We start from the raw sequence: 27,365 nt of genomic DNA on the forward strand, positions 1-27,365 counted from the left end.
GCAGTCATCAACCATAATTAAACCATTCCATTTTCATTAATTTAGTCATTAATTAAAAGAGAAAACAGATGGGTTGGTGGCACAAATTCCATATGATCTACTGGTGGAAGGAAAGTATATGTAGCATCTGTTTCTGAAAAGGACTTATATTAAGATAAGGGGAGTGACCACATGAACTGACATTGTAAGAAAGAATTTCCTAGAACAAAAATGTAAACGTGGTGTTATTCCATGAAGCCTTCCCAAAGATGGGAGAAGAAATCTGCCAAGCAGAATAATACTTAATGTAGTCTGCAGTTTTTATATTATGTTATTATTTTGTTACCACTTTATTTCTATGTCATATTATTAAACCTTGTATGTTTCTCTCCATGCTGCACTCAAAATCTAATGTAACATTATGTACAGATTGAGTGTCATTTACATTGATGTAGAAAAAGCACAAAATTTTGAATTTTTCCTCCCAATTGATTGATAATTTGATAACTGACCTCAGACATATTTTTAGATATGTGTGCCTCAATTTCTTCATCTGCCAAAAAGAAAAATTAGGAATTAAAAGATTGGTTGCTCTCAGTTTTAGTAATATATATACAGAAACCCAGAGAACTTGGAGAATCCTGTCAGACATCTCTCTTCCCTAGGTTGGGAGGGTTATAAACTTTATACAGAGAAGAGGGCCCACAAGAAGATTTAAGATCTAGGTGATAATGGTCTGGCTTTGACAATGTATGGCTAGAGGGTCTCCATGGGGCACCTGCCTCTTGGAATATGTTAGTTATGATGGTTCATGAGTGCTGCCTGCTGTCCAGCTTCAATAGAACCACCTGGGAAACTTTTAAAACAGATATCTCAGAATTACACCCTAGTAATTATGATTTCCTGTGTGGATCCCAGGAATGTTCTCCTAAACTCCCATCTTTACAGGTGATTCATATGCAGCCAGGTTTGGTAAGCCATGTATTAATAGGAGCTTTCTCAGTAGGGCACCTCCATGGGAGAAACATTTTATGAAATGCTCATCTCTGACATGTTCTTTATCTTCCAACACATATAAATATGTCCAAAATTTGCTCAGACTTAAATGATACTTAAGGGTAGATGCTATATCTTCTTTTTTTTCAAAGCACCATTTTAAGGTGTCTATTTGAACTGAACATTTGATAAATCCAATTCTAACAAGCTGATGATAGAATTGAGAGAGATGCCCAAGTGCTTATAGAGCAATTGATTTTAAAGCTTTTTTGTTTGTTTCCTTAAAATGCTTACATGGTAGATTCAAAAATAATTGTTTACATGTGTTTTTCTGCCGCTGAAAAAGCATGTCTTTTTCTGAACCAAGAGGTTCCTTTTCCTTCACCTCTGGAAAGGATATGTTGTACGCTAATTTTTTGACAGCTCTTTTCTTCAATAATCGACACTCTCATATTTAATGATCACCTTTCTTAGAATATACCACAGGTTTGTGATTCCCCACAAGTGTCTCTAAAACTTATATTCTTTTCATGATGAAAAATGCCCAAACATTATTCACCTTGATGAATAAAGGTTGTCTTATCATTTTCTGAAAAGAATGTATAGATCCTATACATTTTGTTTAGGGCAAATCTATATTTTAAGATTATCTATTGCTGCTTCTGTTCCAAACTACAAGTATTTTTATTCCTAATCATTTTGAGGTGCAGTTTTTAGAAATCATTATTCAAATTGTTTAACTCTTAATTGGCATTTTTTAGGGATCCCTGAGTTTCTTAGATTAGGAAAGCCAAAACTGTTTTCAACAAAATACACAAGGGTTCAGATATCCACATGTTTCCCCCCAGGTTTATTTAGGCTATATAGAAAGATTTCACAAGCTAAGAGATGAAATTCTCCAATGGGGGATAAAGGAGAGTCAGCACACTGGAGTACCATTGTGACCCACCCAGTTCCTGCTCCCACAGAGCACCAGATCGATTTTATGATGAAACGTCTCACATGTTTTAAAACAGGAAACCACTGCTGTACTATGGCAATGAAAAAAAAAATAGTTAAATGCTACAGGCAGAGAAGGAAAAAAAAACATTTTTTATTTACTGAAATTGCTAAAAAAAAGTGTTTGTAGAGATGATAGTGCTGGTGAGGTCAAGTTTAAGGCAGATTAGTGCAGAGACCTCTACATAATCATCCATGGTATCTTCTTTTCCTCTATGAGATTCATCAGGTACTGCTTCATTTAGTGAATTAAATCCTGAACATCTTATAAGACACTTATAGAGAAAAATAATTTGCTTCTTATAGCATAACCGTAGTTCTGGCTTTATCAACTTTACCCCCTATTATCAAAGCTAAGTCAGATGAAATTTTATACTTAGTTCAAAGCCTCAGTAAAATTTTGTCTTCTAAAACCAAATTAGAAACACTTATTCTGATTCTTGGTATTATGTATCTTATCTCTCTTCTCCAATCTAGTTCCTTAAATTAGACCCTATGAATCTCTACCTCTAAGAGAGGAAAGTGATGCTGATTACATACAGACTGTGTCCTTAAATGTCTTTCTTAGGAGCTAAACAACATGTGAATTCAAGGAAAAAGTAAACCTCTTTCCATTCAATTGAATTTGAGTTTCAAGTAAAGTAATTTTCCTTTTCACTGAAGGGATGTGAAAGAATCCAAGTTGAGGAACTACCTTTATTTTCTGCTATTTATTATATCTGTCCTCACCCTGAAGACAAAGCATGTACAATGTCAATTTTCAGGTGTATGCATACTTCCCTGCTCCTGACAGTTTCTTTACCTTTCCTAGTTCTTCCTTCCTTCTGGAACCTTCTTGAGCTTATAAGATGCAGACCACCTACAAACTCCTGTTTAAATCTCCTGTACTGTTTTGTTCTGAAATGGTCCACATCTAAACAAGACATTTTAAACATATTTGGAACAACTCTGTTGACTTATGTACCCTGGAGTCTCTGATTACTTTTTAGTGGGGCGAAAATTATCCTTCATTGCAGTGTACACATGTTATGTATTTCCTTTCTTTCTTTAATTTTATAGTACTTAATACAGAAATGGGCATAGAGTAATTCATCAAATATATACAGACTACAATTCTGACCTAAAATTGACCTCCAAAAGTGCATATTACAATATATTTTATTCATATACCCTACATTCCTATATTCTGCACTATTTTTCGTAATCATAAAACATGCAAAAAGATTAAAATCTCATTTTGGTGTTTGATATAAATGGAACTCAAATACCTTCTTCTCAAAGCCCCCTAGCACTGACTTTGGAGATTACAGGTCATTTTAAAACAGGCTCTGAGGAGTTTAGAGGTTTGAACAAAGATGCCTTAGAGACTGCCTAGAGGTTAAACAAAGAGCATGACAGCACAACTATGATGTTTTCCATATGCTGCCCATGTGATCCAGATAACCTCTATTATTACTCTGTGAAACACTGTTTTTGAGCAAAAAGCTTGATTGGAAAATCACATTTTAAAATCAAATTATGAACAATTTTAAAATAGCAGAAACATGGAACAATTTATCAAGATCATTCAAATTTAAGGCTAAAACACACTCTTTTGACTGTTTGCACTAGAGCACATCAGATTCAAATCACCTAATCAATATTTACAAAGATCTGCTGTGAAACAACACAAAGACTCTTAGTCTACTGCTTTCTTACTCTACCACTCTGCCATCAGGTATAAGAACAATAGTAAAGGTTACAGAATTGATTTTAGGAAATTATTTAGGGCTTCAAAGTGTATTAGTGTAGGAAAAGTTTTTAAACAATTAAATAAATATGTTCAGGAAATGATTTCCTAAACAAATCATGCAATGTAGAATTCTAAAAAATACTGGGCAAGTCTGGATATATAAAAATTTAAAAATTTTGCGTCAAAAGATTCCATGACCAAAGTCAAAAGCTAAGTGAGCAATAGACTAGAAAATTTTTCCGCATAAATAATGGAAAAGAATTCTCCTATAAATCAATACAAATATGAGAGGAAAAGGGCATGAATATGCATTTCAGAAAGAGACTAAACATAGTTCATAAATACTTCAAAATAATCAAATGGAATTTAAAACAAAAAGATACAATTGCTCCCTCAAATAGCCACGAATTAAAATACTGATCATATTTATGATTTAAAAAGTACAGGACACAATCACATTTGTACACTAATATTAGAAGCATAATTTCACAGGATTTTAAGGACACAATATGGAAGTGTCAATCAAAAATTAAAGTATACTTGTACCATTGCCCAAGAATCTCTAGTAATTTATACTACGGAAAATGATACTTTCATATAAAACTATAGTATACATCACTCTTTACAGTGAACATCTGAGAAAATAGGTATATATAGAGGAATAAATGTATATTTCAATACATGTATATTTTGGAATGCTATACCAATTTTTAAAATATCATATCTTAATGTTTATGAAATAAAAAAGATAATTATCTGGTGAACAAAGCAGGACACAACAATTTATATGATAGGATCTTATTCATTTATTCTTTTACCACCAAAAAATAACTTTTACTTTTGTGACTATGAGAGAGAGAGAGAGAGAGAGAGAGAGAGAGAGAGAGAGAGAGAGAGAGAGAGAGAGAGAGAACATGTACCTATGATGAAGAGAGTAGAATAATTTGCACCAATGAGAAGCTGTAGCTTTTTGCTCTGTGTTTTCTTTTTGTTTGAACAAAAGTTTGCTCTTTCTTTTTGTAATTTAAACATGTATCATACACTCAAAACTTACAGATTCATATTCTCTTTCTTATTTCACTCACAAACATACAACTTTAAAGACTGAGATTATAAATAATAGAATGATTTATTTGCAGTAAAAATATCAAAAGACTTCATTAATAACATCCATAATTATACTGAAGAGTAAGAAGATTTCTGACACTTTCCTTTCCTTGACAAAAATCTTCTTTGGCCCATCACTTTTTTGTAGTACACTGATCTTACATACAGGTAGGAAAGAGAGACAAATTAAATGTACTAAGTATTTATGCCTAAACAATATGTCAAGCATCTTACCTACATAACCTCATTTATTCTCATTTCATTACAGTGAGGAAGGTTTTGCTATTTTTGCTTTCAGATGAAGCAGTTGACAAAAATGCTAAATAACTGGATCAAAGAATTTTGAAGCCAGAATTCTAGGTGAGTCTTACTCCAAACCCAGCCATATTAGTCAAGTTCTTGGCAAGTAGAACACATTCAAATTGGATAATCTGAAGGGGAGTTAAAAGTAGAGCTTATTAAAATATTGGCACCATGTAGGGAAACCACACAGGACTATGCCCTTCCCCAGGACTGGCTGACCTCCAAACCTGAAAGGGCTGCATGCAGGAGTAGTTACTAGGATCTGGAGACTCGAGGGACTCTTTAAGAAGGCTACTGATGGGAGAAGGGACCTTATCTCCATGTTATTATCCTCTCAGGAAACAGTATGCACCCAGGAAATTATAATTTCAGTATGTGTAGAGGTCCCTTTGGTAGTTAGCCTGACTTGCCCGAATCTTATTCTACCACATCCCAATGAACTAGGACTAAAAGGTCTCAAGTCACCACTTTAGGTTGCATTGCTAACTTACAAGTATCACCATACGAAGCATTCACTCCCTACACAAGCTACTGCAATGTTCTTTTGAAATAATTTCCTTTTATGAATCTCCATAGTGACATTTTGAATGCACTGGTCTTCAGAATCCTCCAGTAATTGGATTAACCAAGAAATTTGTTCTGCCTCTCTCTTTTTTTCTGCTGTCTGATTGAGACAGCTCACTGTTCATTAGGATCTCTTCAGGAGGTGAAGCTCAGAAGAGAAATAATTAGAAACTCACCCACTGATTTGGCTCCACTTACAAGTGAAGCCAAGTGACTACAGAGGAACTTAAAGAAAAGGAATCTTAAAAAGTGGGGGGAAAGTCCTTAAAAATTACTATAGCGCCGTATGAGCAAAGACTAAATGTAGCTTTGAGATGCCCAGGGGCCATTTGTAGGGGCAAGAACCTTCTACCACCAGACAGCATTTTTGTGATCAGGCAATGCTTTATTGAATGGAAGATTATGTAAGTAAAGAACCAGTGACTTATGTTACCAAAGAGGACATAGGAAAGAAGAAAGTTGAAACTTAAGAGTAAATTGGTAAAGAAAGAAGCAAAAAAGACTAAATTTGTGGAAGAATATATGATAAGAAATGGTTATAAGTATTGAGCATTAAATTCCTGGAGATAAGAGAGAGGGCATTTTTCTTTACATCATTTTCAAGAAAAATCAAAAATAAATTGTAATATTCTGAAAGGACAATGAAATTTTATAAAAGTAGCATTATCTAAACAAAGATGAACTATTTTAAAAATGTTAAGAAAATATTCTCACCTTTAAATTCTAAAACTATGACAGGGGTGGTTAACTTGCAAAATAGTTTTCTGCAATATATAGATACACTATAGAAAATCAAACTATAGTATTAAATACTTCTCAGAACCATTTGGATACTCTACAGAAAACGTTCTGCAATCTACCTTTATACAGAAAAATCTACCTTTATGCTTTAAAAAATTTCCTGTGCTGTCCTGTAGATTTGTTATTCTCTCATGATGGCAGAGTGAGCAATCCTATCCTTTCTGGGGAGAGAAGACAGACATTTAGCAAGAGTCTGGTCATGAGACTGGTGCACATCATTACTAGCTACAATGGCAGGCGATAAAGCACGATTTATATGAGTTGGAATCTAATCTCCCACTTAAGAGCTATGTGACCATGAGCAAGTTACTTCAGCTCATAATTCTAGTTTTCATAATTGTAAAAATTGGAATAGGTAACAATTATATAGCACTTTCCAGGGCCAATGCATGCAGTCTCATGCGCTATGCACTGCAAAATACCACAGGGCAGCTTTGGTACTCAATACTGCCAGGCCCTGCCCACCATACTTTATATATATATATATATGTACACATACATACATACATATACACTCATTTCATCCTCCTAGTAACTCTACCCTAGAAAGCAGGTATTAGTATTGATTCCAGTTCATAGGTAAGAAAACTGAGGCACATATTGGGTTCAAAGAATCATTAATGAAGGACACAAGGTACTTTTCACATTGTATTGTAATTAACTTTCAATAACTGAAAAATGCAAAATTAAATTTAATATTTTATTTCAACAGTATATATGTTGCTCAAATCTAACATTCCTCCACCCATTGATTAACTAGTATGCTGATTAACTATTTTGATGCAGATTAATCTCTATTAACTACCTCTGTTTTGCTCAGTGGAGTGACAGTTTCATCTACAAAACACACTGACAGTTATCTGTGGCACACTGTATTCTTGTAGTTGTAAATTAAAATCACCCCACCCTACCATTATTGTAATTCCAGCTGAATGTTTTCTAATAATCAATTGCATTATTATTAAATCAATCTATTCTATTGTACCTGATCCTATAATTGCATTATTCAATTAAATACCATACAGAACAATACACCATAAGTGTAAAAAGAAATGGAGTTGTTATTTCCATGTAAATAAATTATATACTTTTTTTAACACTTTAAATGTTGATTTTTTTGTTGTTATTGTTGTTTAGAATGATGATTTTGAATTTGATGTGAATGAGCCAAATGTAAAAGTCTAGGGTAAGGACTCCAATCAGTGTAGGCGAAGTCAAGGAAAAGAACAACTAATATACATTTATGTGTTTTATGGCTCATCATAAAGTTTAAATCATTGAGTTTAAATTAATTGTGAACTATTTCAGAAGCTCCATCTGTAATTGACTGAACTAGCAAAAAAAAATTGGCTTCAAATTTCAACAAAGAATGTAGAATTATTCTGTACATGTTCAGTTATCAGGGCCTGCTACCTGACCTTATGCTAAAGCAGTGGCCCTGAGTGTTTTCCAAAACTTGAATAACAAAGCAGGTGCATCTAATTTTTAAATTTTGTGTCTTTTGAGAAAGACTTTTGTATAAGCTATAAGCCTGTCTGTATATCTTCAGGGTTATGTCCATTACTAAGAAAAAAAAAATTGGGGGGGGCAGTACTAGGAATTGAACCCAGAGGCACTTTATCTCTGAACTACATCTCAGACACCTTTTAAATTTTGAGAAAGGGTCTCACTAAGTTGGTGAGGCTGGCCTGGAGCTTGTGATCCTCCTGCCTCCACTTCCAGAGTCATTGGAATTACAGGTGCACACCACCACGCCACACGGTAAATCACTTTTAAAGACATTGAAAAATATATTCTATTATGTTAGAGTTATTCTACATTTTGAAACTGAAAGACATAAACTAATCAGAGAAGCCCTTTCTAACTTCAAATTTTCAAATCTAAATACAGACAATTAGATCACCATTAAGTAATTATCTGCAATAGTCTCTGGAGAAAATTCCAAGAGGGATTTATTGGAATAATATTTTCAATAGAAACTTCTATATTCCTTGTGTAAATACTGTCAAGGAACGTATTTATCAGGGACAGAAATTACTTTTTACTCCTTGGTAATTAATTTTCCCATTGTTGAACATATTCAAACCATCTATATCCTAGAAAAAAAGTAAATATTTCAAATGCACATCAGGATTTTTCTTTATAGATGGCTTCAGTTTAGAGAGACACTAACTCTTTGTTGGAACTAGCAGAATTCCATTCATATTTAGGGCTTTGGCTGATACATACTGAAGGGATTATCTTGTCTTCATAGCCTAGACACTTCTATATATCCTCTAGTTATCAATTTGAGGTCATAAGGCTGCTTCTGAGCATTCCGAACACAGAGAAATCATGTGCCTTTAACTGTCTAGAATATAACCTACTTAACTCAAACTAAATATTATAAACTTTTTTTAATCTATGGAAAGTCTTACTTTAAATATAAATTAAACGTAAGTGTAAGAAGTATCTTAGACTCCACGTGGTCAAAAGATACATAGTGTGTATCCAAATCTGTGTCTTCAAGATCTATAGTGTGTATCTGGTAAGAATCACTTGGTGACTCAGGCTTGGTCTTGGTTTCGAGCAACAAAACCCAAGTTTGAATTAAGCAGAAATATTATGCATTGCAAGAATATAAAGTAGCTCATAAAATTTACATGCTTACTAGAGAATCAGGCTCAGGAATAAACAAGAAGATGAGGGCAGTCAATATATGGTCAGAATCACCACAAAAATAATCTGGTGATGACCCCACTACCCCTGAATGCCTGCTACTTCCTCTGAAATTTTAATTCTACCACTGTTTCTGGTCATGAAATGCAACCAACACTGTAATAACTTTTTAAATTATTTCTTAATTCCATCCTAGTTTCAGTGTTCCAGGCAAGGATTTGACTGGCAACTCAAAGTTGTTTTTTTTTTTTTTTTTGCTTATAGTTATAAGAGGGTATGGATTGGGACTATGTGACCCCCTTGGACATTGTGTTCCACCAAAATGTATTCAGTTGGAGATTTTTTTCCCCAATAAGGAGATTTGTATACATGAAATAATGAAATGTTTAAAGTAACTAGACCTCCATCTCTTAAAAATTTCTGTAGAAAGAGCGTTAGCCATATAGAAACTATAAAATAATTAGAGAATATTCTATAAGAGATAGGGCATTGCAAACAGATTAGACAAGCTACAAAATAAAATAACTATTAAAACTTTGTTCATGTTTAAACAGAAATACTATGTTGAGTGAGTTAATGATAATATCCACACATCTGGAGAATTTAGATACTGACAAAATCTTCTGCTTTCTTGGGGAATAAACTTTGGAGATACTCATGAAGTAAGAAATTATAATGTGTGTGCCTATAAGAAGATAAATTCTCAATTAGAGACTAATTCAATTTAACACAAAGATATCAACAACCATTGTTTGATTAAGTCCTTGATGAAATCGATCAAAGACTTCAAAGTCTTAACTGAGAACAATTGCGATTATCTGTGAATTGAGCATTTGGTGATAGAAGAGTGTGGGTTTCCCACACAGACCTTCACTAATCATAAGCCTTTGAAGGAATAGTCCATTATCTAATTAATCTGAATCATGCTCTGGGAAGTTAAATTCAGATAAGATTCTCATTTCATAGTGGGAAATCATAGGACAAAAAGTCATTGGTATTCTTATGAATTAGATGGAGCTCAACCAAAACATGCCATTCCTAATACATCCCCAGAGCTGGCCTCAGTCAAAGCAAGATAAGCAGTTGATCCTGAGGTGCAAGGGGCTCTGAGGAGGACTTCTAGTGCTTTCCATCAAAAAAAAATGTCAAAAGTGTCTTCAAAGTAATTGATGACCAAATGCATCTAATAAATACCACTGAGAATTAATCCCTCACCACTGAAATGTTTATTAATTACAGCAGTTACTTCCTCTTAGCTACTTGACAAAGGTAAGGCATGAAAAAAACCAGGTTACAAATATCTAGTGTGTTGTGAAGAGCTTCTCAGTGAGATGTTGGAATGGTATCAGGCCCTTACCATATTGAGGAATGAAGGAAGAAGATTTTAGAGTTGGAAACAGCATAGTTCAGTAAAGAATGGTACTCAGAGAAACTGTATATGTATGTGCTCCTGGGATTCTTCAGATGTAATCCCTAATGAGTACCGAAATCTTAAGTGGACAGTGCGGCATACTGATTCTCCTAGCTACTTGTGGCTTTCTCATTGAAAGCTATTATGGCTAAAGTACATTTTTGACACTGGATTGTTATCTCTTTGAAGCAAAAAATTACTCGTTCATTTAACATTTTTATTAAGTTCTCACTCTTTCCCAAGCACTCTGATGAGACCAAGAAACATTCAAGGCCCTTAAGAATCTGAAGCACTATAGAGTTCTCTCATTTATTCCTTATTCTTTTGTACCCAGCAGAAGGACAGAAATGCTTAGATAATTTTAGTTTTCCTATTACAAACTGTTACTTGTTCCATTCTCTTGAGAAGAGGACAATGCAGTCCCATATTCTATTCATGAAGTACTTAAGCTAATTTGAAGAACTGTTAGGAGATCATACTAACTCTCCAAGTATTATTTGAACAAACTTTAATGTATCTAGTCACAAAGTTAGTAAAGTTTTCACTAGGTGCTATATATGGAAAACTAGGTAGTATCTACCACACTGCAAATACTCCATAAATATTTTCTGGAAGAACTAATGGAGAAACAGAAACAAGATTGCCTCTACCTTTAGCTATGTGATCTCAAGAGAGCAAGTGAATATTTTCATCATTGTAAAATGTTCTTTTTTCTCATTTGTTGTAAAGGCCAAATTCTTGCTTTGCCCACCTTACAATGCTTTTTGTTATAATAAAATGGGATAGGGAACATATACACTGTAATATAAAAGGCAGTAATTTTATATTCGTGTATTCATCCAAATACATGTGCTATCATCTACAAGACTGTCATTGAAATATGGAAGATGATAGGGACTAGGAAGTTTTCCTTGCTTTCTTTGCTTTGTAATTCTAGATTTAGAACATTAGGGAGTCAAGTAAAAACCCTATGATTGTAGGTAAGTTTCAGACGTGGTACCTCTAAAAGTTGGAGTTTTTCTCTGAAAGAACCTATAGAAACTATTTAGGCATGCTTAGTCAAATGTGATAGTCACTAAACATGTAGTTATTCATGTTTCGATTTAAATTAATGAAAAAAAGCTAAATACTATTGCTCAGTTACAGTTTCTCACTCACACTGTCCACATTTCATAGGTGTATTGACCAGAGGTCACTATACTGGATATCATAATTAAAGAATATTTTCATCATTGTAAAATGTTCTTGTGGACTTTGTTAGTCTATATTGCACAGTGCCACACGTGCAAGGTCAAGCTGGGAAAACTGATGACCCTTTTCAGATGAAAAACTATATTGGATTTTTGCTTTTGGCATAAATTATACATTTGATTCTAATCTACTCGGTTGTTGAACATTGTAATTTTTTTTCTTTTCTGTAATTCTTTTTTTTTTGGGGGGGCAGGGAGGGGTGGTAACAGGGATTGAACTCAGGGGCACTCAACCACTGAGCCACATCCCCAGCTCTATTTTGTATTGTATTTAGAGACAGGATCTCACTGAGTTGCTTAGTGCCTTGCTTTTGGCTGAGGCTGGCTTTGAACTCAAGATCCTCCTGTCTCAGTCTCCAGAGCTGCTGGGATTACAGGCCTGGATTCTTTTCTGTAATTCTAAAGTGAAAAAATACAGTATGATCTTCCATTCAAATTCTCCATCTATAATCCTCTAGAAGAAAGGGTCATCTAATTTTTGATTTAACATTTCTAGTGATTATTTTTGGACTCACCCACATTCATTTGGATTTTATGGCATAGATGATTTTTCTTAAAATTTTATTAGAAGCTACCTTCATTCTAATTCCGACTATTGATCAATTCTGTCTATAATACTCAAAGGATACACAGAGAAGCTCTTCTCCCTCTTTAATATGCAGCATAACTATCATTTCTCATTGACTTCAACTCATCTATTTTTTAAAGGATAAATATCATTAATTTCTTTTATCATACCTTCCTGTCCTGGCATTCTTGCTGTTTGAAGAGTTTTTTAATTGATGGCCATGAAATTCCAATGACCAAGAAAGGTGCTCAACATTACTCTTAAAAAAGCAATATAAAAATCTAATTAATTAAAATTATACACATCAGATCTGCAAAATACATGTCAAAAGTTAGCAGAAGTGAGTAAACATTAATTTTCATTTGCCACCAGTATGAATGAAAATTGGTATACTAACTCTGAAATCAATTTTTAATTATCAAGTAAATTGAATTATTTGTAACAGTGAAAAATAAAAAAAATCTAAGCATCCATTGAGAATGAGAAAGACTATGTAATCATGTAGATGAAGATGCTACAACAGTTAAAGTTAAGGGAGAGTTAAATGTGTTAATTTTAATAAATCTGCAAAATTGTGTTGAGTAAAAACATGTATTTAAGTCTTAAAAGATTCATGTAAATTCTTTGCAAAACCATTAAAACATTTAGGGAAGGACACATATCAACATCTGGATGAAGTTATCTTAGGAAAGAGACAAGCAATTAGTATCAGGAGAGTTATAGAATGAGGTTTGCAAGTATATCTAGCGTTTTAAAATGCCTTTTAAAATATGCTTTGGGGAGGAGTGAGGAAGAGAGAGTTATTGTTCAATGTGTACCATGTTTGCATTTGAGAAGATGAAAATTCTGAAGATGGCAAGGATGGTGAACAACAATGTGAATGTCCTTAATACCACTGAGCAGTACCCTTTAAAAGGTTAAAATGATTAATGTCATGTGACTGACATTCTACCACAATAACAATAAATCTCTGAAAAGTCTTTAAAAAATGTTATTTAAACTTTGTAGTGATTGCATAAGTAGTAAGTGTAAGAAGTTTACTAAAAATATTTAAATTAATCTTCTTTTTCTATATATTTGAAAACTTTTATAATATAAAATTTACAAAATAAACATGATTACAAAAATAGATATATGAAGTATACCTCTAAAGACAGAAATTATATTGTGAAGATAAAATGATCTTTTCTTATTTAATATAATTATTAGAATTTTTATAGTGAAAATGTTTTATACATTATTTTTTCAAGTAAAATATTAAAAAAAAATCATATATATGGCTTACACATGATTGATGTATATGCATATATGCATGCAAAAAAGATGTCATGATTCATTACAGACTTGGACACAGCTGAGTTCACCCTAGAGAAAAGTAGATTATTCTTTCCTCACCACCTACCCCTGAGTTTATATTGCCATTTTGGTGGATGTCAACCTGAAAGCTAGATACTAAGCAGTGCAACTAAGGCCAGGTCAATCGCCAGCAAATAACTTCCTAGGCTTTGCCCTAGGCTCAGACTATGAAAAGAAGTTGAAACTCACAAAAGCAATAGAGGACCAGATGTTTTTAAAGGAATTATTTATTAAAGAAGCCTCAACCTGACATATCACCCCATTTTTGCCCAAATCCTAGGGTCACTTGGTTTCTTAAGTCATAGCAACAGGAAATGTGCAAAGAACAATCAGATTTTCATATGAGTTCCTATGCAATCAAGTCCCAAATTAATTTCAACTAAAAATCCAGCTTGTCCAATTCATTTTGAATCCTTATTCTGTGACTGTGTTTAATCATTTCCTTCCCAGTACAATTTTCTTATAAATTTGTTTCTGAAAAGTCAGTAAATTTCCCTTATATGATAACTATAAATGGATTAGTATCTCACATAACTCAAGCCAGGCTGAACTATTATTCAGCAATTTATTCTGGGAAATAGAATTTGAAGGATAAATTACACTTAGGATAAAGCAACAAAAAGTGAGGGCAAATCATTTACTAGATTATTAGATTAAATATATGAAATATAAGATAACAGCATTCATTGTGATGCTTCTAGGAGAGAAGTAGACATTTGTTCTCAGATGTTTAGAATGAACAGCTCCATGGATCCCTGGATCAAGCTCATACCTCTCTCTCTTGATCCACTCATATGTTTGTCTTCTATAAACTATATCTTTTGAATTCTTCATCTCTGATAGCTCATTGTTTATAAAGCAATTACGCACATAAAAAAAACTATGTGAAAAGTCTATTTTTTGACACATAAAACAAGTCCAAATCTCTTGGGAAAATGATTTATAGAGAAGAACCATGACTTATCAAAAGCATGTTTTATTTTGAAATTAAAATGGAGCTCTGGAGAATCCTACAATATATCTGTGGCATTAGAATAAACCTATTATATCCAATTAAAGTCATACACTAACTTTGAAGCTAAACTGGTGAATATCAGTGAAAAGCAAGTCTTTAAACTGTAGCATGATGCAGCAAAGTATTGCATTTAGTAAATTATTTAAGGACAATCTAAAACCTCAATGGATTAATTGGCTGTAGTAAAAGAAAATATTCTGATTTATCTTTGTCATCAAATGAAACAAATCTTATTTTTTCATATTAAAATTTCATTTGAAAGATTGATAGAGGCAAACATCTACCATTTAAAAAACCATCATAGCTGGGTATGGTAGTGAGCACCTATAATCCAAGTGACTCAGAAAGCTAAGACAGGAAGATCACAAGTTCAAGGCTTGCCTCGGTAATATATTGAGACTCTAAACAACTTAGTGATACCATGTCTCAAAATAAAAAACAAAATAAAAAGGTTTGAGGATGTGACTCAGTAATTAAACACCCCTAGGTTTAATCTTCAGTACAAAAAAAAAAAAAAAAAGGCATCATAGTGATTTCTAAGCAGCTTCACCAGCAGAGCCAAAGCAGAGCCACAGGTCTCCTGACTCCAAAGTAAGAATTCTATTGACTATTAAATGGGATGACGGGTTACAGAGCACATGCACTCGCGCGCACACACACACACTCACACACACACACATGCCATTAGTCACAAATTAACATGGTTAATGAGGAGAAGTAGCAAGTTGCCATATAGAAACCAAGCATGTGTTTAAAAGAGCTATGCAGGGGCCTCTGAACTTCTTCTGTGACCCTGAATTTTATACACTTATCAATAAAGATGAAAGAAGATGTTGGGGTGGTAAAAACAGAGAACTCAGCTCCACCAGAAATATTAAACTTATTGCTGGAAAAGAAATCTCAAAACTTATAGTGCCAGTAACCTAGCTAAAATCTTTGTACTAAGTAATATGAGTTACCAGGCCAAGGGAGCTATTTTCCATTTAAGTAGGTATGAGACTGCTGGATTTATTGAATGCAAGGAATCTACAACAGATGTGCTTTAGAATGTTTTAGGCTGCTGCTTTCCTTGGAAAATATTTAGTACTTTTCATATTATTTTTTCCACTTTTCTGGCAACCCATCTGGGAAACTTAGAATATTGGAGGTGAGGAATCATTCCCACTTCATAGAAAGGAAATCAGAGACAGTGGGCATGTAAACTGTGATGATTAATTTTATGTATTAACTTGATTAGGCCACGTGATGCCCAGATAGTTGCTCAAATGTTATTTTGGTTATTTTTATGAGGGTATTTTTGAATGAGATACACATTTAAATCTGTAAACTGAGTAAAGAAAATTGCCCTCCATAATGTGTGTGTGGGTCTCAACTATCAGTTAAGAACCTGAATAGAACAAAAAGTCTGATCCTTCTGAGAACAAGAGAGAAATTCCTTCTGCCTGGCTGCCTTCAAATGTGTATATTGGCTTTTTCCTGCTTTAGATTCAAGCTGAAGCCCATTGGCCTTCCTGGGCCACCAGTTTGCCACATGATCCTAAAGACCTTGGGACTTTTCACCTTCCATAATTTCACAAACCAAGTCTTATAACAGGGTTTTTCCTAGATGTAACACTCAGATTATTGTTGTTGTTGTTATTATTACATAACAAATGTATGTACTAATTAATGATAGATTGAATAGAACCATACCAACACAGGAAAAAAATATAAAACTACTAAACCTGTAATTATATCATGTACAGAAAGCTAAACAAACCTCCTGAGAAAGATTTTTATCTGAAAGTATGATTTTCATATTCTTGGGGACCCCTTCTTCACTTGACACTTAGAAATATTTTGAGGAATGCAGCACTTCTAAATTTTCAATTATTCTGCAATCTTCACAGAATAATTGAGAATTACAATACACTTAAGAACTGCCCCCCCCTGCATTTGTTACTAAGCCTGAGTAGGAAAAGCACTTGAAACAGGAACAGGAAGTGCTGATGAAGTGCAGACATTGTGGAGAGCTCTTTTGAAAAAGCTTTTCAAGCTAACACAATTGGCTTCCTACAAATACAGGGGGAAAGTGGGTAGGAAAGAGCACAGTACCAGGAAAGCCTGAACAAGCTAGAGCTTGCTCAGGAGAAAGGCACCATTTCAATACAAGGTTGTTGTAGTAGAATCTGTTGTTTATTCCTGACCAGTGCAGCCTTCTATGACCATGTGGATTTGGTGGGCTGCCAGCCAAAGCATTTTCCCTCTGGCTGCAATAATTATTCAGCAGTGGACATAAGACACTGTGAGGCCCACCACAGTGCTTTCTGTATGAAATCTGCATGAGAGAAACTCTCATCTTCTGTGATGGAGAACGTTGAGTTTTATAAGCCTGGAGTTATCAGCATGAGCTTTTCTCCCTCCCCCTTCCTCATCTTGACAAAAAGAGAGAAAATGTCCAGCACACAAACACACAAGTCTGCAAAAGAGAGATTCAGAGCGTAGGAGTCCTTGTGGCCTTGTGTCTGTTCCTAGACACTTCAGACCTTAATCAATATCTTTACCTTTCGCTTCTGAAACTAGTATAAGTTCAGTTTCTTTTGATAGCAAACAAGAGCCTTAAAACATCTGTCCTTTAGAATGCAAAGATTATTATATATAAATGTACATTGCATTCATTTTTCAAATCAAAATTCTTAGGAAAAAATGACTAATGGTGTGTCATTTCTACAGTGTTGTCACCAAATGGACAATTCTACAATGTTGTCTTCAAATGGACAGGAGGTGATCAAGTTCTAGGATAAATGTCAATACTTTCACATTTTTTAAGTGTAAAGATTCATGAGATACCTTCTGTGTAACACTTAGCAATGAAATACAGTTCAATAAAAACTGAGATCTGGGTTATGCCATAATAATTCTATTCATTGAAAGCAAGGAAATGAGATTATGAAGTCTGTAACTTCTGTAGCCTTGAAATAGTTATTGAAATATCTTTCAGTAATAATTCCAAATTGTTTTCTCTTACTAGAACACAATTCTGTAACTATATTAGTGAATAGAACACTAAGATACTAACTCGAGACACAAAATTTATTTGGATGAAAACATCTGAATTTTGTCTAGTTTTAGGTGATTTTGTAGCAGACAATAGATGTGTAATTCATCAAGCCATACTCTCCTATTTCTCATAACTTGCATCACATATAATCTGGAGTGTGACTGAGTACTGACATTGGCATTAGTTCATTAGTTGGAGGCATGCAGGAAAGAAAAAGGAGACTAGGGAGAAATTGTAATTGGGTATCTTTGCTTCTGTATGACTAATGATGGTGAAAGTCATCAGTGGGAGCAAATGTGCTAGATACTAGTTAAAGTGAGGATAAAATTGTAGGTCTCTAAATTTTTCATTCTCCTTTCTTAAGCAATCCTTAATAAAACAGGCAAATGCTGTACTCATTATCACAAAGGTTAAACTGAATCATAAAAAAAAAGTTAGGCATTTATCTCCAACTTCATCTTGCAGGCTTAGTAACAGAAATATTTTTTTAATGACAAGATGATTTTATAAAGACCCAGAAAGATCATTTACTTTCAATATTTTATCAGATTATTGATAAACATGAAACTGATAATTCCTTCTAGCAACAAAATAAAAGAATTTATAAAAACTTTTAAAATAATTTTATTCTTGATTAGACCCAATTATGAGCAAAGAATTATAAAATATTGATTTCCTGAGAGGAAAATTCAGAATTTCAATACTAAAGTGGAATTATAATTTATTTCAAGTTGAAATAGAAATTTATTTCAAATATCCTTGTATATCTAGCCATCGATACAAAGTTATGCTATTGTTGCTTTTTTAAACCTGATGTTTAGATTATTTTTTCTTTTTTATTTTCACTGCTTTTAATTTTATGACCTGCTCTAATAAACAATTTTCTGAACAAATGATCAGGGTAACTATTATAAATACATGTAAGTATTTTTTTTAACTATGAGAATAGTTTACTTTGATTAAGGTAAAGTAAGTAGTTATACTACTTAAAGTATTTAGATATATTTCTTTTTTATGATATATTAAATTTTTATCGAGACTGATTTTCACCTTTCTTATTCACTAATGCCTTCATAAGTCTGATAATTCATGCATATATTTATTTCAGAAAAAGGAAAATACACATCAACATGTGGCACAAGAACTATTAATTAGAGGATACATGAATTGTTGACTTAGACCCCATATTTAGGCCTGCATTAGAGTCAGCCCTTTTCTGTTTTAATTATAAAACTTAATCACTGCCATTCTAACTTGATAGTATATTTATATATATATATTCAAAAGTGTATAAACAATGTATTCAAAATTATTTAATTAATCAATTTCCTGGAAAAAGTTTCTTAAAAAATATTTCCCAAATAAAAACTTTCACTGGAAAAAATAGATATAAATAACACTGTATAATGAATAATTAAAAAGATATTTATTAGTGTATTTATATCCTTTGGCTATAGGACTTTAAAACCTCTTCCAGAAAAGTAAATAACTACTTGTGTCGTGTTTCTACTTTGTTAAGTATAAAGCTTTTTCATTCACGATGTAAAAGGGAAAAATGTTTTTATATTAATGAAAAAAAGGGACTATATTAGGAAAAACACTACTATGTATTTGATCAGAATTTGGAATATCTTTAGTTATTTGGGCATTTTTCTGCCATCAAAATCTTATATATGCAAAGAGAAAAACACTCACATTCATGAAGTAATACATACCACCCATCCCTAGCCAAGCATATGTGCGTGCACACACACACTTAAATGTTCTGTTATCTAATTTTTGCTTAGATTTCATAAATATTACATAAAACATGTTTCAATGTGTGACTTGCTGTCGTCAAATCCTGCTAGAGTAAAATCTACTATATACTAAATGGCAAGATATTTATTCTCTCTGTGAAATAGGTTTCCTCACCTGCGATGATATTACATGCTTCATAGAACTTCAGTGAGAACTGAACAATTACTGACTTTAAGTGTTTAACCCAGCACCTGGATCATAGTAATTACTCAAAATGTAAACTATGAATATTGCTGTAATTACATTGTGATATTTTAATTATATTTTAGTGGAGTAAAAACTTTTTTCAAAAATTTTCTAAGGAAATAGAGGTGGTGATGAGGAGAGAAATAGACTCAGCACACAGTTCTTAGAAAGTGTCTGGGAACCTCTGAGTATTTCCAAGATCCTCATAGGGAGTTTGTGATGTCAAGACTATTTTCATCACAATACTCAGATATCAATTCCTTTTTCATTCTCATCCTCCACAGGTATAAAGTATGTAAGACCAGTAAGCAGACACAGGTTTATGAATTCAGATGCCCTCTATTAAAAAAAAAAGATTAGTTAAAGAGATCTTCAAAATAAAACATCATATTCTCACTAAAACCATCTTAAAAAGATAATTACTTTTATAAAATATGTTATTAATAGAAAGAAACAACGGCTTCCCAGATGGTATTTTAAATAATTTAATAAATATATTAAATATTTTTGTTTTAATCTGTAATGGCTATCAATAGATAATAATCCACATGAACTAAATATTGTTGGTGTTGTCCATGTAAATCAGTCTGAAAACTAAAACAGTTAGTATCTGATGCTCTATCACCAGCTTTGCCATGAGCTTTTCAGCACATAATCTTCTATGAGGAGCATTTATCCAGTGAGGTCAATATATTCCCATCTACAATTCCATTTCTATATGGCTGAGTAACATCCTGCTATCTGTATTTGCACAATTTATTTAACTCAAACAGTAGTAATTCTTCAATGGGAGAAAACACATATGAGCTCATATTTTCCTTGGGAAGGGAGGGGAGTTTACTTAAATTGTGAGGTTACTTTTCAGTAGGACATCCACTGTTAAGTGTGTCCAATTTGTTTTATTTTGTTTGGGATTTTTATCACTGTGTCAATTCCCTGAGCAAATTTGACAATCATAAAATCATGCAAGGAAAATAGAAGCCAGTTATTAATTAGGCATTTTCTTATCAGCTTTCACAGAACTTGTGTAACAATAATAGCTATGAGGAGAGATGCCAGTGGGAAATACCAAACATAATTGCTCCTAAGCCCATGAGCACCTAGTCACTGTACATTTAATAAGTAACAAGAGTTACTTTATGTTTCATAGAACTTATGAAATGAATGTAGAAAAAGAGAACCCAAATTGCAGCTTAGTTATGAGTATTATTCAGTGATGCTGAATTTAATCTAGAAATCCCCAAGTCTTTTAAGTTCTATCTATGTTTGCACATTTTATGTATGAGCAGAGATTAACTCATGCACAAAGTACTGGAATCTCAATGTCAGTGACCCACATAGTAACAACCTAATCATATGGAGAGAAAGCATGTCTATGTTAATAATCTAAATATTGTCTTGACTTTAAAGAAAATATCTTCATAATGTTTCGCATCAGCTTGCTAATTCTATTTCAACAAATTACCACCAACATGCTGGATTCAAATAACATGGTTATTCTCTTTAACAATTCTAGAGTTTAGGATCAACATGTTAGATGTTCTCTCTGGACAAATAGATGACAACCTATTTTCTTGTCTTTTCTCTTTTCTGGAGGACACTTGCATTATTTGACAAGTGAACTCTTCCTCCATCTCAAACTTCTGGTTTCATTATCATATCTTGTTTTAGTCAGCTTTTTAGCTGCTGCTACTAAAAGACCCAACCAGCACAATTGTAGAGGGGGAAGTTTATTTGTGTCCTCATGGTTTCAGAGGTCTTAGTCCACAGAAGGCTGGCTCCATTTCTTGGGGCTTGAGGTGAGGCAGAACACCATGGCAGAAGAATATGGCAGAGGAAAGCAGCTCTCATGATGATCAGCAAGCAGACAGAGAGGTCTCCACTTGCCACATACAAATATATACCCCAAAGCCACACGTCCAAGTCCGAGCTCTACCAGCCACATCCTACCATTTCAATTACCACTAAATTAATCCCTATCAGAATTAATTCACTGATTGAATTAAGATGTTCCCAACCCAATCTTCTCCTCTGAACCTTCTTGATTGTTTCAAATGTGAGATTTTGGGGGACACCTCACATCCAAACTATAACATTTATCCTTTTACAAACTCTGACCCTCTTGCCTCTTTCTTATGAAGACTATAAGGGACCTCACTGGGCCAAACTGGGTCATCCAGGATAATTTCCCCATTTGAAGATCCTTAACTTACATCTGCAAAGTCTTTTTCATCATGGGAGGTAACAAATTTATTGGTTTTGGGGATTAGGGTGTGGTCAATCTTGGGGACAGTGCAATAGCATGATTAACACAGGCTTAGTGCTTAACAGGTAATTTTTATGGAAAAAGTTGTCAATCACTATGTTTATATATATCTTACAGCTTATTTAAACAACTTTACATAAATTATATTAATGAACTATACTATAAATTAACAAATTATATTATAAATCTCTGTAATTGTATATGTTTAACTGAAATACTATAAAACATGCTATTAAATCAGGAAGATTAGTTGACTTGCTAGAATCTTCACCTAATCTTGCTTTAGACTTTCATTTTCCTACTTTGTTGACATTTGCATTCATTCTTTAATGAATTCTTCAAGTGCATAGGAACAGAAAGGAAGATGAGAGGCTCATTTATTTTTTTTTCTTTTCATAATTCAGTGAAAATATTATCCCTAAGTTTGGGAAACCAGATAAATAAGAAAAAATATGAGAATTACTTACCATGGGGAAATCACCATATTAAAAAAGAATAGGTAGAACACATACTCTTCTCAGCAAAGAAAGGTTTGGGAAATAAAGACGTTATCCACATTAGGAAACATGCATGCAAATACTATCATAATCTGTAGCAGGAGAAATCTAAAAGAAAGTGTCTTCTAAATGAAGAATGAGCAGTACAAATGGTACTGAATGGAAGTTCAGAGAAGAAATTTGTTGCTGAGAGGTTTGTATGCAGGTTCTGTGGCAGTAAGTAGGTACCTGGTAACAGCTGGGCATGGGAGGAATGGGACTACACTACTGGGTTTGGGGACAGGAGGGAGAAGGGATATATGGCTTGTTTCATGTGCAGGTCAACACAGAGAGGAGCAGAGGGCAGGATGCTACACCATTTGGGTTGAAGTGGATGATTCAAATAACGTTGAGAAATAAAGTTAAAACAATGATTGAGCTTGATTGAAAAATATTTTGGATGATATATGTAAACTTTTGGATATTATTATTACATAGTTGATAATATAGTTGAAAGAAGCATAAGGTGGAGGAAAGAGGAGTACACTAGAAGTTAGACCCTTTGGATTCTATTAGCTGCGTGTGACTGGCTATGGCTTCTGTTCTTCCTGGCAATATTTGTGGTGGGAAAAAAACAAAGAAAAGCAAAAATTTCCCATCATATTTTTATATTGTCTTGAGGATAACCTGAAATCATACATATTCAAACGCAGCATAAAATGGAAGGCCCTAAACAGAAGATCAATGCCGTGACGTACACAAATGCTTATTTGCTCCATTAACTTGTTGATAGAGATCCATTTGGGGTTAGAATAATTTCCGTTAAAAAGATGCAAACAAGTACATATGACTAGGAAGGAAGATGGAAGGGCTGATTTACTTTTTATTTCTTTCTGAGTTTTTTTTCTTTTTTTACAGTGCTATGGGAATAATTGTGAGCTTGAGGAAACAGACACATAAACAAAACCTGGCTAAAGGTATATTCTAATGGACCAGAACTTTCACAGTGAGTTCTTAGGATTTGATTCAAATCTAATGAATTCAGTATGGCTCATTCAAAAAATTTTAGCATGGAATTTAACGAGTTTTAAATATCCTCAGTTCTGTATTTTCTTGTTCCTTCTCCTCTCCATTAGAAAGGGTAATGCAGAATTAACCCTATTATATGCAAACAACAACTGATATATTTTATGTTACCAGTTTCAAGAAGTGGTATTTTAAAGTTTGTGCTTATTGAATTTATAGTGCAGTTCTTGTGGGAAACTTTGAGTGGAAATGTTCCTTCATTAAGTGAAGGAATGTAATCAGCACTTTGGAATGTAAATTTCACAGGCATAAGAGTTTCCTTACAGTGTTTTACTAGACCTTAACTTCATGGGCCTCTTAGTTTGAAAATTTATCAGGCATCAACAATAGTTCCAGCATTTCAATAAGCCTATAAACAGATAAGAAAACTATCAAGGTACAGGAAACTGCACTTAGATTGGATTTTTGCAACTACCTAAAATGTAATAGCATTAAACTAGATATGACTCAAATTTCTGAGTGGCAAAAAGCACCTTGAGGTTTTCTCTCCTTTGGTTTCTACCCAGTCCCCAGCCAAATCTCCAATGTTGAGGATGACTAGAATCACATACACATCATGTTTTCTTGCCTCCTGGAACATTGCAAATGGTATACTTGTTTGACTCTAGATGGGATATGAGCTATGTAACATTTTCAGATGCATCCAACAAGATAAATCATTTGAAAGTAGCTTGAGAATTGTCTAATTACCAGTGTAAATTGCTTTCATTTGTAATGGTGTTGGTATTGGCCTACAGGGGCAAAGTATTTCTCTCTCTCTCTCTCTCTCTCTCTCTCTCACACACACACACACACACACACACACACACACACACACACACACAAGAACAAGCAAAAGTGAGAAAAATAGAGACAGACAGACAGAATGATGCAAAAATCCCTCTCCCCTAAGGTCTGGAAAAAAAGTTCTTCATTTACGGGAGTTTAAAAGTCAGGAAGCATAATTGATAGTGTAAAATTTATAAGACATTGTTAAGATAGTGAAGATAACAAATATGAAATAATGCTTTTTGTAGAGAGCATTTCATAGGGCTATCTACAAAATTCATCGTTACTGTTAGTTATTATTATTTAATATGTAGATTTTGCAAAAATATTCACAGAAGTCAACTTTACCTAAAGGTTACCTATTGCATGATTCATAAAGTGTATATACTAGAAATTACACTTTCATGCTGTGCATCACCTCTAGCCATAACCCACATAAGTTTAATTTTGCATCCTTTGATCAATGTATCATTTCTCTTACCTCTTTACCCTTGGTCATCACCATTCTACCCTATGCTTCTGTGCATTTGGTATTTTTGATATTCCACATATTATGAGATCATTTTTTTTCTCTGTATGACTTATTTCACATAGCATTCTTGCAGTTTGATACATGTTGTTTCAAATTCCAGGACCTCCTTCATATTCTTTAAATAAGCTGTTAACTCATTTCTCTTCCTGTTCTTCTTTAGGTAATTCTATAATGCATATATTAGTTCATTTAATGATGTTCCATAATTCCTTTGAGCTTCCCTCACTATTTTTTATTTTGTTCATCTGATTGGATTGTTTCCAGTGACCTCTATCACAATTCACTACTCCTTTGTTCTGCTTGATCGTTTGCTATTGACCCCCCCCATCAATTGAAATTTTCCCTTCAGTTATTGTATTCTTTAGCTCTATATCTCTGTTTGGTCTTAGGTCCTACCCTTGTTCCCTTACAAAACTTAGGAACTACAGTTCATACATGAGGAAACTGAAATAACATTCATAGTTGGCCTAATGGTTACACAGTAGTACAATGAAAAGAGCTCCACCTAGATGGAGTCTGACTCCAAGTTTTAGGTTTTATTTTCTTGTTTTTGTTTCATTAGGGACCATGAAGAAAGGGGATGATTTATTTGCCACAAGGCTGAAAATTTAAAATAAAATCTAAGTTAATACTTATATTCCATACAATTCATAAAAATTCAATTTATGCAAAAAGTAGTAGTAAGTTATATTAATAAATTTTATTTTTCTCTCAAAACACATATATACTACCTCTACTAATCACCATGTCAAACATTTTTTTTTGTTTTAGTTGGCTTTTTATTGTATTCCTCCACTCTTGAATTCAGTACTTAGCAGTAAGTAATTATATAATTTGCTTTTATACACAAAGTTAACATACTCACTGGTTTTGGTTCCACAGTTTTCAAAAGGTCAACCCATGAACAGTGTATTCAACTTATCTCCCTAAAATATAGCAACCTCTATGGAGAAGAGAGTAATAACTTGGGAGCAGGCACCTGAGGGAAGATTGAACACTTATTAAAATTTTTTGTGTGCTTACTATATGCAAGGTTTCATAATCTCATTTTATCCTGATGAAAGGTTTATGAAGTAGATATTATTTTTATTTGCACCTTGCATATGGAAGAAAGATGTAGCTCATTTAAAAAAAAATTAGTGCTGGGTACATAGCTCAATTGGAAGAGTTCTTGCTTCACATGCACAGGGCAATGGGTTCAATCCCCAGTACCACAAAAAAAAAAAAAAAAAGAGATTCAGTGATGCGCCCAAGATGAAACAGCAATTAAACAATAGAGCAAGATTTATCTGACATCAGAGTCTGAACTTTTAACAACACCTATTGTTGACACTCTTGAGGCCTCTGTATAAAATAATTTTCCCTTCAAAGGCCACTTGAATTCTCTGTAATGCCATTATTAACTCTGTTTTGTTCTGGTATAGAAGTAATTGCTTTGTGTTTGGCTAATCATAGAGTAACATCATTCCTTCAGGGAGTTGGGCCATAATAGAAAGTCCCGTGTCTTTTCCCTGATACACATATAACACCTAATATAACACGTAATTTCAATGTACCTGTTCCAACCAGTCCCTCTGAATATCATTTGGTTCAGGAGAGGTTTGGGCTGAAGTTGGACAGAAAGAATACAGAATGTATGAAAGAGCAAAGACAATAGGTTAGGGCACTCTTGTAACCTCCATGTTTGTGCACAGCCACTGAAACATTCCTCCCATCTGCTGTCCACTTGGTGGTGAGGAAAAGGGGAAAAAAAGAAAGCACAGTGAAAGGAGGAGGAGGAGGAACAGAAAGATCACAGATAAAGCATCACTTTCCTTCTCTCTCATGACCATAATATTTTCTAGTATTTTGGGAATACGGTATATTGGCTTGCTGCATATTTTTGATTTGTGATCCACAATCTAGATGATGAATTAAGAAACCATTATTTTGCCTAAAGTTTCTATGAGTACTTGAAAATTAGTTTGGGAGAAGCATGACTTTTGTCCGTCTTTCATGGCAGTCGATTTAGTGACATGTGCAATGTAGTTAAAAAGAGGATGAAAGGCAGAGGAGAATCAGTTTGGTGTCTGGAGACCAAGTCCATCAGGCTCACAGTAAGAAAAGAAAACACAGAGATTGCTTTGTTTTGCTTAGTTTAAAGAATTTGGCTTTGAGGATTGTGGCATTTTGCTGTCACCATGGGATAAATTTCTTTGGGAAAAAAAATCTCTGCTGGTGAGCAGTTCTCAAGGTGACCTGGTAGGCTTAAAATTTAAACAAGAAATGTCAACAGCAGAAATGAGAGCAAAGGAGAATAATGTTGATGCTTCTGAGAAGAGAGCATGGGGATTTAAAAATGAATAAAGTAGGAGCTTTTGATGTTTGGCACAATTTCCTCCAAAAATTATGTACAATTACAGTTGAGAACTATTCCATGGTATGTAGGCTGATTTTTCAACTCATACATCAGCAATTGCAACCACGTGAAAT

The sequence above is a fragment of the Ictidomys tridecemlineatus genome, chromosome 12 (assembly GCF_052094955.1).
Source record: "Ictidomys tridecemlineatus isolate mIctTri1 chromosome 12, mIctTri1.hap1, whole genome shotgun sequence".
Taxonomy (NCBI): Eukaryota; Metazoa; Chordata; class Mammalia; order Rodentia; family Sciuridae; genus Ictidomys; species Ictidomys tridecemlineatus.